This window comes from Sus scrofa, chromosome 10 (genome assembly GCF_054392235.1).
Source record: "Sus scrofa isolate SSC_HxYL_T2T_F1_AM1 chromosome 10, Sscrofa_HxYL_maternal_Yorkshire_Landrace_v2.0, whole genome shotgun sequence".
NCBI lineage: Eukaryota > Metazoa > Chordata > Mammalia > Artiodactyla > Suidae > Sus > Sus scrofa.
Genome location: NC_139392.1, coordinates 92,693,928 through 92,709,029, shown reverse-complemented (window position 1 = coordinate 92,709,029; position 15,102 = coordinate 92,693,928). Strand labels below are relative to the sequence as shown.

Sequence of the window (15,102 nt, the reverse complement as noted above, 5' to 3'; positions counted from 1 at the left end):
CCCATGGCATATGTAAGTTCCCAGGCTAGGGGGTCCAATAGGAGCAGCAGCCACCAGCATGTGTCACAGCCATGCCAGGTCTGAGCCATGTCTGAGACTGATACCACAGCTCACAACAATGCCGGATCCTTAACCCACTGAACAAGGCCAGGGATCAAACCCGCAGCCTCACAGATACTAGTCAGGCTCGTTACCACTGAGCCACAATAGGAACTCTGAAAATACCCTATTTTCTCCACTGCGTTGCCTTGGCTCCTTTGTCAAAGATCAGTTGACTCTATGTGGTTCTACTGCTGGGCCCCCATTCCGTTCCACTGATCTACCTGGCCTTTGTTTTGCCAACACCATAGTGTCTTTATCATTGTACCTTTCAGTAAGTCCTAAAGCTTAGTGGTATGTGTCTCCAACTTTGTTCTCCTTCAATACTGTTGGCTATTCTGGGTCTTTGTCCCCTCCATATAAAATTTAGAATCAATCTGTTGATATCTACAAAATAACTCACTGGGATTTTACCACGATGGCATTGAATGTATAAATCAAGTTGGGAACAACTTATGTCTTGAAAATGTAGAGTCTTAAACGGGACCGTCTCTCCATTTATCTAGTTCTTCCTTGACCATTTTTTCCCCTGCATGGCAGTTGCAACCTGCGCCACAGCGGTAGCAACACCAGATCCTTCACCCACTGCACCACATGGGAATTTCCAACTTTTTTTTCATGACCTTTGTAGTTTTCCTCATGTAGATCTTGTACGTATTTTGTTAGATTTATTTCTATGTGCATCTCTCTTTCGGATGCTCACATAAGTGGTATTGTGTTTTTAAATTCAAGTTCTAACTGCTCATTGCTGGTTATATAGGGAAGCAAATGCCTATATTAATCTTATATCCTGAACTTTGCTATAATCATTATTTCCATGAGTTTTTTGGTTGACTTTTTTCAGATTTTCATCATGGACAATCATGTCATCTGTGAACAATCTTACATTTTCGATCCTATAGGTAAACCTTTATTTCCTTCTCTTGTTTTATTGCATTAGCTAAGACTTCCAATTTGATGCTGAACAGGAGTAATGAGAGGGGTATGTCCGCATTGTCCTCTACATTAGGCGGAAAGCCTCTAGTTCCTTACGATTATGTATAATGTTAGCTGTAGATATTTTGTAGATATTCTTTATAAAGTCAAGGAAGTTCTCTTTTATTCCTGATTTTCTAAGAATTCTTATTAATTAAGAATTAAGTGTTGGATTTTGTCATACATTTTTTCTGCATCAATTGATGTGATCATATGATTTTCCTCCGTTAGTCTGTGGATAACATGAATTATATTAATTGACTTTCAAATCCTTGAAGACCTGAGATAAATCCCACTTGGCGTGGTATGTAGTAATTACAGTATGTAATTCCTATTGTTAACATAATGTTGAGAATTTTGCTTCTGCATAATTTTTTTTCTTTTTATGGCCACACGTGTGGCATATGGAAGTTTCCAGGCTAGGGCTCAAATCAGAGATGCAGCTGCTGGCCTATGCCACAGCCACAGCAATGCTGTGCTTCTATATTTTTAAGAAATGTTGCAGTTTTCCTTTCCTGTAATTTCTTCATCTGGTTTGGTGTTAGGGTAATGCTGGCTTCACAGGACAAGTAGGAATTATTACTTCTGCTTCTATTTTCTGAAAGAGATTACTGAGAAAAAGTATTTTTCTTTAAATGTTTGATGAAAGTCACCAGTGCCACCACCTACAGTGGATGTTTTCACTTTGGAAAGTTATTAATTCAATTTCTTTAATATATCTGGCCCTATTCAGATTATCTACATGTCTTTATGGGAAATTTATTACATTGTGTCTTTCAGGGAGTTACTACATTTATCTAATTGCAGGTCACAGAGTTTGCATGATATTTAATAATAATATTTCACAGTATTTCTTTTAATGTTCACAGGATCATTAGTGATGGTTTCAATTTCATTTCTTATATGAGTAACTTTTATCTTCTCATTCTTTCTTGGTTAACCCTAGCGAAAAGACTACCATTTATTTTTTTCAAATGATGAGGTTTTAGTGTCACTGATTTTGTTTTCCTCTTTCAATTTATTTCTGCTGTCTAAACTCTTTATACCTCTGTACTCTTTAAATCTGTTTTCCTCTTCTTTCTCTAATTTCATGAAGTGGAAGATTTCATTATGGACTTTGGGTCTATTCTCTTTTTGATATATGAGTTCAGTGCTGTAAGTTTTCCTCTACGTATTGTTTTTGCTGCATCCCACAAAATTTGAGTTTTTATTTTTAAATTCAAATTTCAATCTTAAGCCAAATAAATAAAAATTAAGCGCAATCAAGCCTTTCCATGCATCAGAGATGTGCCTCCTGCCCCTGACAGCTGCAGTGGCTCCCATCCTTTCATTCTGAGGGCTAGCAGTTGCAGACGCTTTCATCACAGGTCCAGGAGTCTAAAAGAGGCGCCAGAGTCTGAGGAAGGGAGAGGAGGGAGAAAGCTGCATCTGTAAATGCTCCTGGGTCTTCAGACAGCCAGTGCTGAGGGTGATCTTTCCACCCCTTTCTCCAGCAGCAATCTGCTGGACAGAAGCTGGACAGATGCTCCTGGGCAGAGGCCCACACATCAGCTCCTCGGGTCTCTCCTCCTTGCTGGATCCACACTCCTCTTCCCTTTACTGTGCATGTGAAGTAACAGAGCAGGAAAACTATTTGCAGAAGGATAAAAAGACTTTATCCCCAAACTCCCCTGACTCAGCTGTTGCTCCTTCTCTGTCTGCATTCTGGCTGGTACCCGCAGCAAAAGAACATGACGGTTTTTCAAGCAGTTTTTTAACAGAACATACATGTATCTGACCATACTCCTTCAGTAGCTCTAACATGACAGGCAGCGGAGGAGGTAGGAAAGTGGGGCCCGAGCAGTGCTCTGGCTTGTGGGTGAAGCACAAGGTAATGACAGCCCCCTGTCCTCCCATGGGATTTGGTAACCTAGGGACCAGACCAAGAGGGAGGCATTGGTAGTGGGGAGATTGCCGGTAGCTTTTGCTCTTTCTCGGAAGATACAGTCTGTGGAGCAGGTTCTGACCTGGGACTGGGCGGCATCTGGCAAAAGCCAAGGATCTGGGAGGCACAACAAACTGGATGACCATGGAGCACTGCCGGGGCCAGGGAGCCTGGGGGCAGCAGGTCCTTCTGTGGAGCCAAGGACAGCCTACCCCAGCCAGGCCAGGTGCTCTGGGGGTCCGGCGAAGGTAAGGAAGTTACCACCTCCCTCCAAGCCCCAGTTTCTGCAAACACGGCGAAGGGCCAGGGCTGGTCACAGAGCTGCTGGGAGGACACCACGCACGCCAGGAGGTGCAGCCCGCTGTTTCAACAGTCTGACCACAGCTCCGGGCTCCTGCGAGGCCCCAGCGCCAGCAGCCTCTCTCAGAGGAAAACCAGACGCTAAACTCGGGGCCAACACCACCACTCTTCTCTACCCGACTGAATGAAGGTCTGCAGGCAAAGGGGCCCGAGGACAACGGGGACCAGGCACGGCTCGACCGGTGAAACCTTAGTCGTGCCTTCGAAACTGCCCCTGGAATCAGGGATCTCAAAACCGGCATAATCTGAAACCAGCTTACCTGAAACCAGCTCCTGCAGCGTGGGGCGTCTCCCCTGCCTTCTCGGCTTCCCGCCGGGCTGGGCGCCTCGTGTCTGCAATGAGCCTCAGGTACTGTGGCAGGTGCTGCAACGCCGCACGCGGCGGAAACGCCGAGCCTTCACCACGCGTGCACTGCCTCGTCCCGAGGTAAGAGAAAGGCGACCACGAGCGAAGGGCAGCTTGGCCTGAACTGCTCTACGGAGCCCATCTTGGGAAAGCACGAGGCGGCCGGCGCCGCGAGAATTAGTGCGGTCCGGCCTCCGACCCGGATACTGCAGGTCATAAGTACGGTGAGCACAGAATCAGTCTTCTTCCCGATCAGCCTGCTGGGCCCGGGAGCTGCCTTCCCCTCGGGCCTCCGCCCGCCGCCGGCAGCTCAGTGACACCCGCCCAAGTCGCGGAACCTCGGGCAGACAGCACGGCGGGGCGACTTCCGGTCCCCGACTTCCGGTCCCCCCCACAACCTGCCAAGGCCGGAAGCTCAGGTTCCGCCCCCAGGCAGGCGGCGGCCTTGGCCTGGAAATGTCTCTATCGTTGATTAAATAGGTGAGATTTATCCAAAGGAATTGGCGCCTGTGATAGGAGGCTGAGGAGTGCCGTGATCTGCAGATCATGTAGCCGAGGGATGTGTCAGCAAGCCAGAGACCAGGAGAGCGGATGGTGCGGCACCAGGAGCAAGGCCCTCAGGCCCCAGACGCAAGAAGAGGCCAGCTTCACCTGGGGCCCAGGTAAGGAAAAGTGGCCGTGTCAGCAGTTTAACGGTGGGCAGCAGGAATCCTCTTACTCAGGGACTGGTCAGCCCCTTTCTTCTAGTCGGGCCTTCAACTGATTGGACACGGCCCACCACATTAGGGCAGGCTCTCTGCTTTGGTCGGTCTGCTGATTTAAATGTTCATCTCATTCACAGCCACCTCCCTTGTGACATCAAAAATTAACCATTACATAATCAGAAAGTTAAAGTGCATAATAATAGATATGTTACAAGAGAAAAACGAAAACATCATTTCCCAAGTAATATTAATTTTCATTTTTTAAAATTAAATTGGAAAAAGAAATACAAGGGAAAGAGAAGAGGGGGAAATGCACATGCAGTCCAGTATAAAATAGGGTTCTAGTCAATGACATCTTATTTTTTGCTTATTCAGCTATATTTACTCACATTTTATTGGTTTTATTTTTTTAAATCCCCTTTAATGCTATTCACTGAGCAATGAAAATGTGCAAGCACCAACAACTGTTGAAATTGTAGTTGTATTGAAACATACTCTGATTTGAACTTTTTTTCTTAATCAAAATTAATTGTTAAGATAAAGTTCGACAGATATAAAGGGCATATGGAAACTACCTGGTTTATTTTCGCAAAGTACTATTGCATCTGGGGGTCATTAGATAAAGTTTTTAATCTTGGCAATCTATGAGACTCTTTACAATACAATGAACATCATTAATCACATTTTGAAAAATATTACAGTTGGGGATAGAGGGATGAGGAAGATAGAAAACGTACTTTTAAGAAAGCATAAAATTAAATACAGGTAATGCCAAGAATACCAGTGTGCCTATCATGTATAGGTTAAGCACTATGGAAAATATTTTATAAAGCTAAGCTTTTTATAGAAATATTAATAAATATGAAGTTTACATTTTACTTGAGATATGTTTTTGCTTATTCTTTGTAACATATCAGTACTTTATTGTTTTGATTATTAGCTCTTTTTCTAAGCTGCTTATTTTCAGCTGTTTATTTTTGCTCTTTTCATCTTTTTCCATTTATAGTATAGTTAAAGAGGCAATGCAGACTATAGTGTTGCAAAAATAACTGAGGATCGTAGGCTTAATTTTTATAAGATATAGTCAGTTATGGAGTTTCCACTGTGGCACAGTGAGTTAATGACCTGGCTTGTCTCTGTGGCATTGCCAGTTTGATCCCCAGCTAGGCGCAGTGGATTAAGGATCCAGCGTTGCCATAACTGCAGCGTGTGTTGCAGATGTGACTTGGCTTCGATCCCTGGCGCGCGCGCGCGCGCGCTCTCTCTCTCTCTCTCTCTCTCTCTCTCTCCTCCTCCCCCATATATATATATATATTTACATTCAATGAAAGCTTCTAGATTAGTTGCTAAGTTTTGTATGTTTAGAGCTTCATTCATAAAGGTTAAGGACTAAAGATTACTCTTCTGTTTTAATTCATAAAATAGAAACTATTTCAAGCATACTTAATGTGTAAAGTGTATATATACAAGAAAGCAAAGCATTCTAATTACATGCTTGACTTGAGAAACTAAATTTAGTTGCCTGAGAAAAGTTAATTTGATCAAAATATTTTTGTTGATGTCATTTTAACAATCCAGCATAGTTGGTACTTTTACTTACAGACTGATTAATTGGTGACAGCTGATTTTTCATTCTTGTGTCTAATATGAAGGTATTTGAGTTAGTTCTAAAAATGAAAATTTTAAATTATGGGTCTGTACCTAGTATTTACTTGGAATTATTTTCTGTGTAGTTGCTTAGCTACACTGAACTATAGCTACTTAACTGTATTAGAAGTAAAAATGAATATCAACGTGTTTTCACTGGTAAAAATTTCTGATCAACAATCGTGCAGTGACAATGACAGAAACTAAATGTTTGATGGTGAGCATGCTGCAGTGTAAACAGAACAGAAATATAATGCTGCACAGATGAAGTGAATGTTATAATCCAATATAACTTCCATAAAAAATGCTGATGAATAACCATATTACGTATAAAAATCAATTTTGGCTGATTGTAGTTCAGAATGAGAAAGTTAAAACCCTGAATCTTCCTGGGAAGATATAGGAAATGTAGAAGGAAATCTCCATTGCCTGGATTAGGTAAATGCAGCACAGTTAGCAGTACTCAAAGTTTGTTTGTTTGTTTGTTTTTTAAGATGGTCTCCATTCAAATTGAGAAATTCTGTTTATTAAAGCATGCCAGGAGTGAGAAAATATAAGCTACAACTTGGATGAATGTTTGCTTCTATATATGACAAACTAAGTCCCTACCAGATGACCCCCTGCAAAATGCAACTGAAAATCTTGGACATGATCCACAAAGCAACCTCGTGGAGAGTGCGCAGCAGCAAAGAGACTGGTGAAGAAAGCGCACATTCAAAGACCGGAGGCTGGGGGCTCTGCAGCTTCTTTCACTTGTAGCCTTGGGCCGAGTTCCCTGTCTGTGTCATGCAGAACCCTCCCCCCCACACACACACCCCAGTACTTCTACCCATATCTCTGACCGACCCCTGAAAGCACACGTGTAGGACAGACTAAAAACATCTCAGCTAAAGATGTGTGATCTGGGCTAAGACCTGAGCCACTTCCTAAGGGCAGAGTTCTCAGCTCAAACTCAGCCAAGAAGATTGTCGACTAAGAGATAGAAAACAATATTCACCAGAGAAACGCTGCAGAATTCCAGATCTCCTCAAAGTACTATTCTGCATACTAGGATATAGTCGGCAGTTAATAGGAAGGAGCGGGGGAAGAGAACACATCCTCAGAAGGAAAGAAAATCAGTCGATTCGGATCCTGAGATGAACCAAATGTTTCCCCGGATAGGCAAAGATTTTAAAGCAGCCATTATATGTGTTTTTAATAAATAAATCAAAACATGTTTTCAATGCACAAGAAATGATAAGTATTAATAGAGAAGTAAAAATAATAAAATCTTAATTTTCAGTTCAAATGCCAATTCTAGACCCCACAAAATAGAATTTCTGGAATAAAATATCCACACACCATAGAATTTCTAAAATTAAAAAACCGGTAACACTAAGTGCTGATGACATGCAACAGGAAATCTCATACATCGCTGGTGGGGATGTAAAGTGACCTGAAAGTTTCTCAGAAGCTAAAAATGTATTTAACAAATGACTCCGCAGTTCTACCCTTGGGCGTTTACCAAAAAGAAATTAAAACATGTCGACAAAGACTTGCACAGAGTAGCTTTACACCTAACAGCCTAAACTGAAGCCAAAGCAAATGCTCACTAACGGAACAAGTGGACGACTTGTGACCTCCTTACCCAGCAATAAAAGCCAAGTCTTACTTTTATCAGTAACATGTGTGTCAAAAACACATTAATGGGCGAAGGAAGACAGATACAAAGGAAGCTACGTTATCCTTGCGTTAGCATCACCTTCTAAAACAGGCAGAGCGGTTTTGTGTTTGCTGAATGCAAGCGGTGACTTGGTGGATCTGGGACGGAGAAGGAAATGATGGCCTGAGGCACAGAGGCTCCGTGCACCAGGCAGGGTTCTGTGTCTTCACTGCCGCGAGAGCAAAGCACTTCAACAGGCAGTCAAGTTGGTTGGGGTTCGCGCCAGAATGTACTCAACCTTTGAGGATTTATAGGATATTAACTCCAAAAAATTGCTTACATTAGCCCACGTTTCCTTTGCTTAAATGATGGAGACCCTTCATTGTTCTTAAAACCTATTACCATCAAGGAGCATACTTTGTGAAATTCTGCTCTGGGGGATAGAAGGATAACAAAACAAGGAAACTAATGACAAGCCCCTCACATCCTTGGAGGAGATATAGCCAGAATAAAACATCTCTGTCACAAGATGTTTAGTGCTAAGTGCTGTAGAAAGATGAAAAATGTGCCAGAAATTTTAACCATGTATCTTCCATGTTGCTTCTTCAATGCAATTCAGAGTCCTGAGAATGAGACCTTCTGAGCTAAAATTCCCCATATGTCTCTGTTTTTAATATAACCTTCAGGTGCTAGAAATAGTAACACTTTCGTAATAAATTTAGATATGAAGAGAATTCCCTTAAGAAACAAGGAGAATTGTTCCGATATATAATTACATGGTCGTAGGAATTTCAGAAGAACATAAAAATGTTGCTGAGTAGGTACAAAACTCTATGGGTGTTTAGAGATAATGACACATACCCAATTTATATGGTTGTGTATAACAGCAAGGGAACTCTTCAGTTCTATTTCACTAATAAAATGGAAGCTAAACGGTGAAGCAGGTTCACATATTTCCATGTCCGGCGATCTAAACAAAATCTAAAGGGAAGATTGATTTTTCCCTCCCTTTCTCAATGTCCTTAACAGAATTGATTTATTTGAGCATCTAGCATTTAAATGAATAGTTTCTAGCAAAGCTTATTTCTACGGTAACCTTTTGGCAGCTCGTCATTTAAAATGCATGGTAACCCTTGACCAAGAGATTTTACAGCTCTTTGTCTTTCTTTGAACCTTACACACATTGAACCCAATTTGCTGAGTAGGTGTATTTTTCCCCTGTTCGTATCTTTTACACGTTTTGGAAGCTGCTTTACTTCTTATGGTATGCTGAATACTACCTTGGTGGTATTAAAATAATAGAGTTTCCCCAAACAACTATATTATTTTCATCCTGTCGTTTATGCAGCATTATTTCTAATCCTTTTCCCTATTCTAAGGGACCTGTGGGTCCCGAGTTTTCCCTAAATAGCTGAGCCAGCCTCAGGCAGGTTGCAAATGGAACACTGAAGCACCTGGGCCCAAGGTCAAGGTGGCCTGCCGGAATCTCTGATTCATTCCCCACCTGAACAGGCTGAGAACTCTTGTGTCCACTCCAGGTCTTGCCAGAGAATAAAGTAGAGGGCTCTTTCCAAGCATGCAGTGACATCCAAAAACGTTTGTGCGTTACTGTGGAACTGTGTGAAAAATCTCAATAAAGAATGAAAAATCTACATGCACTAAAGCTAGCATTCATTTGGAAAGAACATTCCAGAGCTGTCCTGTTTCTGACCCAGGTTATTGGGAAAGCTGTGCCTCCCCATGGAGGTAATCCTTCTTTGCCGTGTCCCCAGCCTCTCTAGTTGTGGCTTTGGTCATGAACTCAGAGACACTCCATTACTGCAGATCCCCTCAGCCTTTGAGGCAGAATTTACCACTTGTTGCGTTTTCCTCCTTTATAACCTGTAATTTTTCTGTTCTTCTATAACAAGAAAGTTGGGGTTGAGGATCTGTTTTCACATTTTGTGCCTAGCAAAGGATGATGAATGGCCAAGATATTTAAGTTCACCAAAGGGTTAATCAGCCAGTCAAGCCATACAGCATCTTGACTTTCTGTTTAATTCCTCACCAGATCAAATTGTTACAAAAAAGGCTCCAGCATGTGGTTTTCAAATCAGTAAACTGAGGAAAAAGTTAAAATATCCAAAAGTATTTGCAGTTATACACAGGAGATTCAACTGGCTACCAGAGTTCTAAAATGTTTAAATGGATATTTTTGGCCATCTGTGAATATAAATTACATACAAACATAGTCTTTATCATAGGGCGAAATATCATATTATGACTAGGAATACCGAACTAATCTGTTGCATTTATCTTATTTGGTATTTTGAAGTTGATGTTAATATGAATGTTGGAATATAAGAGTCCTTGTAATTGGATTACCAGACTGAGTATTAAAAAAGATGTGAAAAAATTACTTCCAGTTCTATTAGGTTCAGAAAGATTTATTGAGATCCTGAAATATCATACTTGCCAAAGGGGAGAGCTGTCTTCCAAACTCATCTTTCTTTTCTAAATTTGGTTGTCCAAAATCAGTGCATTTACTGCAATTAATAAAAATCTCTGGCATGGCGTAAGCGTGTTCCTAATGAAAGCTGCAAGCACTTTCCCCTGAAGACTTGGAATGACACTAAATTAATATGAGGGAGGAAAGGAAGAATTAATTAGTATTTGATAGCAGAGCACTGGATGTTGATTTATTAGGCAGGACCGGCATTAGCTGAGTTTACTTTATAAACCTCAAACCATCCCCTTTCCAGGTTCATTCTCATCACCACCATAAATTGTCTGTATATTAACTGATAGTAATTTGTCAGAAACAAACATAAGGCACTCTTCGTCAGAGGTGACACAAGCGTGGACGTGTAAATTTCCTCTTATTCAAATGACCAGAGGCGTAGAACAGCCTTGGGGAAATTGCATCAGCATAGAAAATGAAGTGTGCTAACACAAGCAAATGAAAATAGAAGCAAAGCAGGGCTCATAATGTCATTGCCAGACATAGTGTTGGAGGCAGTAAACTTTCAGGAATAATGGTTACTATTTTCTCTTGGTAATCGCCACAATGCACACGAAAGGTGTGGGAGTTTGGGCTTGGGGTGTTTTTTTTTGGGGGGGGTGTAACTAGATCTTATTTTTCCTATATTGCTGATTTTATAATTATGATTAATTAGAATGAGTGCTGACCTAAATAGGTTTTCTGTGTAACAGTCAACTACAATGGATTTTATGTGTAATAGTCTGGTACTTTAATGCCTTTTTTTTTTTTTTTTTTTTTTTTTGAGGAATAGGTACTATTGTTTTTTATAGATGCAGAAGAAACGGGTGGTGAGTTAGACCATTGAAACACAGAAACCATGTACATCTTAGTAACTCACTACACTTTATAACACTTTAAAAATCTCTTTATAGGTACAGAAGAGTCGGTTTCATTAAACTATCACATAAATGCATACAGAAATTTAGTTTATTGTTATTAGTAGACTTTATTGGGTCAATAAAATTGGAAAATCTGAAGTAAACATAAATTGTTGTGCTAAAGAGTATGTAATAAGAATGTGGAGCAAACTATTTATAAATGCAGGGAGAATGTGGGACAATTTGAGGTCTAAAACTGTTAATGACAGTAATGAATTGTAGCTCATAAAATAAAACAAATATCCATGAGTCTCTCCTAATATAAATAATCAAAACAAATAAATGAGAGAGAAGGAAAAGCTTTTCCTTACGGTATAACGCCAGCATATAAATAGAGAAGGAATGGTGAAAAGAGGAAATCACCATTTACAAACATTACAATCAAATTTATTTCAGGCAAGAATTATCATAGACGCTAAAATTAGTGGGCAAAAGTCTGAAGAGACACTGAGTGAGGAAAGTTAACATAACCAAAAGCCCCTCTAGCATTTAATATTATAAATGATGACTCCGATTAATTATTGGGTAGATGGAAAGTGAGAGCTGTAAAACATTGACAATTGGAACGCTGGATAAAAATACATTCAGTGTGGTCAAAGCCATGTTTTTAAAAAAACCTATACACTTAAAATTTAATGTAACTGAATAAGAATGAAGAAGGAATGAAATAAACATTCAGCTGAAGAAGTGAGAAATAATAAGTACAAATTTTAAAAAATGTATGAAGATGAATTACAGTATTAGTGAATTATAACTTAAAAGTTAGGACACAGAAACACAGCTGAGAATGGGTGCTTTCAATAATAACATTACACACAGGAGTGAGTTCCCGTCGTGGCGCAGTGGTTAATGAATCCGACTAGGAACCATGAGGTTGAGGGTTCAATCCCTGGCCTTGCTCAGTGGGTTAAGGATCCGGCATTGCCGTGAGCTGTGGTGTCGGTCACAGGCGCAGCTCAGATCCCGTGTTGCTGTGGCTGTGGTGTAGGCCGGCGGCTACAGCTCTGATTCGACCCCTAGCCTGGAACCTCCATATGCCACAGGAGCGCCCCAAGAAATGGCAAAAAGACTAATAATAATAATAATAATAATAATAATAATAACATTACACACACAAGCCATACTAGTAGGAAACAGATCAAAAATATTATTTGTGGTCTTCTCTGAGCACAGAGATTATTGGCAATTCTAAATTTTGCTTTATTTTCCAACTTTCTTTGGCATTGAATATGAGTGTATTTTATTAATCAGAATAACGTTAATCTATTCAAACATTAAGAAGTTAATATTTAAGGGGGTTCCCGTCGTGGCACAGTGGAAACAAATCTGACTAGGAACCATGAGGTTGCAGGTTCGATCCCTGGCCTCGCTCAGTGGGTTTAGGATCCAGCATTGCCGTGAGCTGCGGTGTAGGTTGCAGACGCGGCTCGGATCTGGTGTGGCTGTGGCTGTGGCGTAGGCTGGCAGCTATAGCTCCGATTAGACCCCTGGTCTGGGAACTTCCATGTGCCAAGGGTGCGGCCCTAAAGAGGACAAAAAGACAAAAAAAAAAAAGTTAATATTGAAGAACATATATCCTGAACTTCTAAGGAAACTATAAAAATTGATATTTTAAAAGTGCTTTGAGATGACAGAGCGTGCAATCACTGGTGATACCTTCTTTACAAGGAGAGCGTCTTCGTCTACTGGATGCTGTAGTTTCTTCTCCCAGTTGATTTAGTTTCCATGCTGTCCATCCCTTAACTCCATGCAGTCCGTGTACCTCTGGGGACCTGGTGCCAGCGCTGGTTCTAGGCGGGCACAGGACTCGAGTCTAAACTCTTTACCAACATGACGTCAACGCCACCTTCCATTCATGGCTCAAGGAGACACAATCTGGGTCAGTTCAATAGGAACAGATTTTTCCTGGATATTTGATGAGGAAAACTAAAATTGTTTAGTGCTTCTGAGGAAAATAGTAGTATAGCTTTTTCTTCCCTGTGTGTTTCTGTCTCTCTCTCTCTCTCTCTCTGAGAGTGGGTATGTTGTCAGGCATCTTGCAGCCACAGAGAAGAACCACCACCTGTAGCCGGGGCTTGAGACTCTGCAGAATGGAGCCCTGATGGTCTCCCGTGTGTCTCCATCCGACCTACAGACCCCGTATGACCATCACGCTGCACTGGAATGCTCGTCTATTGCTGAAGAAAAGTCTAGCTGGGTTACTTCTTACTCATAATTAAAGCAACCAATATGCTCATAACATAATTGCATTATACACATATGTAGCGTTAGAAGTCATTGCAAGTCCTCTTCCACCCAGTGAAACCAACACATTCAAATACAAGTTCAGTTCTTGTGGGTCTATTTCTTCACCTCAGCATGGTGTCAATAATATGTTTCTTGTTTTCAATTTCAAATATAAAAGTTAGGGTCAAGGGTGACCCCTGTGGTGCGACAGGATCTGCGGTATCTCTGCAGCGCCAGGACACAGATTCAATCGCCGGCCAGCACAGTCGGTTAAAGGATCTGGTGTAGGTCACAACTGCTGCTCGGAAACTCCATATGCTATGGGGTGGCCAAAAATGGGAAAAAAAAAAAGGTGTCATAAATAATTCTTATAACATAGTAGGCACTCAAAAATGATCCTAGGCTCTGCATTTTTTCTCCTATCATATCATAAATCCTATGATTCCTCAACTTTAACTACAACCGCTTATGCGCTCCTCATAGTCAGTTATTATTGAGAGACAGAATATGCACGTGGACAATGGCCAGACCACGCCTGATGATGAAAGTCTGAGCCACAAGCTCTGCAGAACTCATTCTAGGACCATCAGGACATGGAGAGTGGCTGCCATCTATCCTGTTTTTGCCCCCATCTCAGGACCAACCAGAGAAAGCCACTATGCTCCCTCAGCAATATTTTCCCTTCCTTTGTTTTTATTTTTGACCATTTTCTGCGATTAAATCTACAAAGCACCCTGGGCAGAGCATGAAATAATGCACGCAGTTTTTACATTAGCAATATTTACTCTTTCATTTGCCTGTGGTTGTTTCCCCCCCTCAGGTTTTTAAGACAAAATTTTTGCATAAAACTATACCTCTGAGAGACTTGCCGATGCTGGCACAGAGTTCTGGACTCTTGCTGTGGTACCAGTGCCAGCAGTGTGCTCATTTATTACAAAATGCAGATGCTCACACACAGCCAGTTTGATAGCTGGATGATCAAATGCGGGATATTTTTAAACCCAGTTTTTATGAGACCCGTATTCCACGGGATCCACAGCAAATAGTACGGAAATCCCCAGGATGCTTTGCGTGTGGCGTAGATGATCCTGGTACTGGATGTGCCACCACTGGCTCAGCCAGACCACCCTGGGTGTGTAAGGAGACACATCGCTCCGTGGGGCACCTGTGGTCTGGCAGCAGTTTCCGCCCCTCCCCCCACGAGGTCTCCGCCGGAAAGGTCTGGATGGTGAGAGGTGGGCAAATACTTGGTAGACGAAGGCTTTGTGACTCTCCCTGCAACACTGCACCCACCTCCTCAGCACGCCACACCCCTCCATGCACAGGACAGGCAGCAGGCACCTGACAGGGCACATCTGAAAAGCTGCGTTTTTAGCTTCTTTTTCGGTGGGATTAACCTAGGTGTAAAATCGTGCTCCTGCTCCTCATTTGAGATTTTGTAAACTTTGAAACAAATTCAACAAGGTTCATTTCCATGGCGGTCAGGTTTGTTGAGTTTTTCAACCGGTTCTAGACCACAGGGTCACTCCCTCGACTTGTAATTTTCCTCTCCCTTCTGTCTCCTTGAACCGCCACCCAGCTCACCTAGAATCAGATCTCTGGGTTGTTGGTTTGTTTGTTTTTTCCTCTTTCTCATCATCCAAATCTAGGTGCTATGTACATTTCTCTTTCTACTCTTCGTGCCACTGCATTACCACATTCCCTGGGGTCTAAATTTTGCCAAGCATGGTCCAAAGTGCTGGGGATGCAAACATACACCATCCCTGCTCTTAACACCGCC

The 15,102-nt window shown here is 41.7% G+C and overlaps 1 protein-coding gene and 1 long non-coding RNA gene across 7 annotated transcripts in view; one reads left to right on the top strand and one right to left on the bottom strand.

Annotated features, from left to right (window-relative positions):
* The window catches only part of LOC146399612 (uncharacterized), a 125,634-nt gene extending 121,562 nt beyond the window's left edge, over positions 1 to 4,072 (bottom strand). For all 6 annotated transcript variants that reach the window (XR_014818154.1, XR_014818156.1, XR_014818155.1 and 3 more), the window contains exon 1: positions 3,619 to 4,072. The gene's annotated coding sequence lies outside the window, so the exon portion shown is untranslated. The remainder of the gene's footprint in view (positions 1 to 3,618) is intronic.
* A 22-nt stretch (positions 4,073 to 4,094) lies between these two features.
* LOC146399611 (uncharacterized) lies at positions 4,095 to 9,355 on the top strand. Its single transcript, XR_014818159.1, has 2 exons — positions 4,095 to 4,366; positions 6,550 to 9,355. It is a non-coding gene; the product is annotated as an uncharacterized LOC146399611 (long non-coding RNA).
* Positions 9,356 to 15,102: the final 5,747 nt, after the last annotated feature.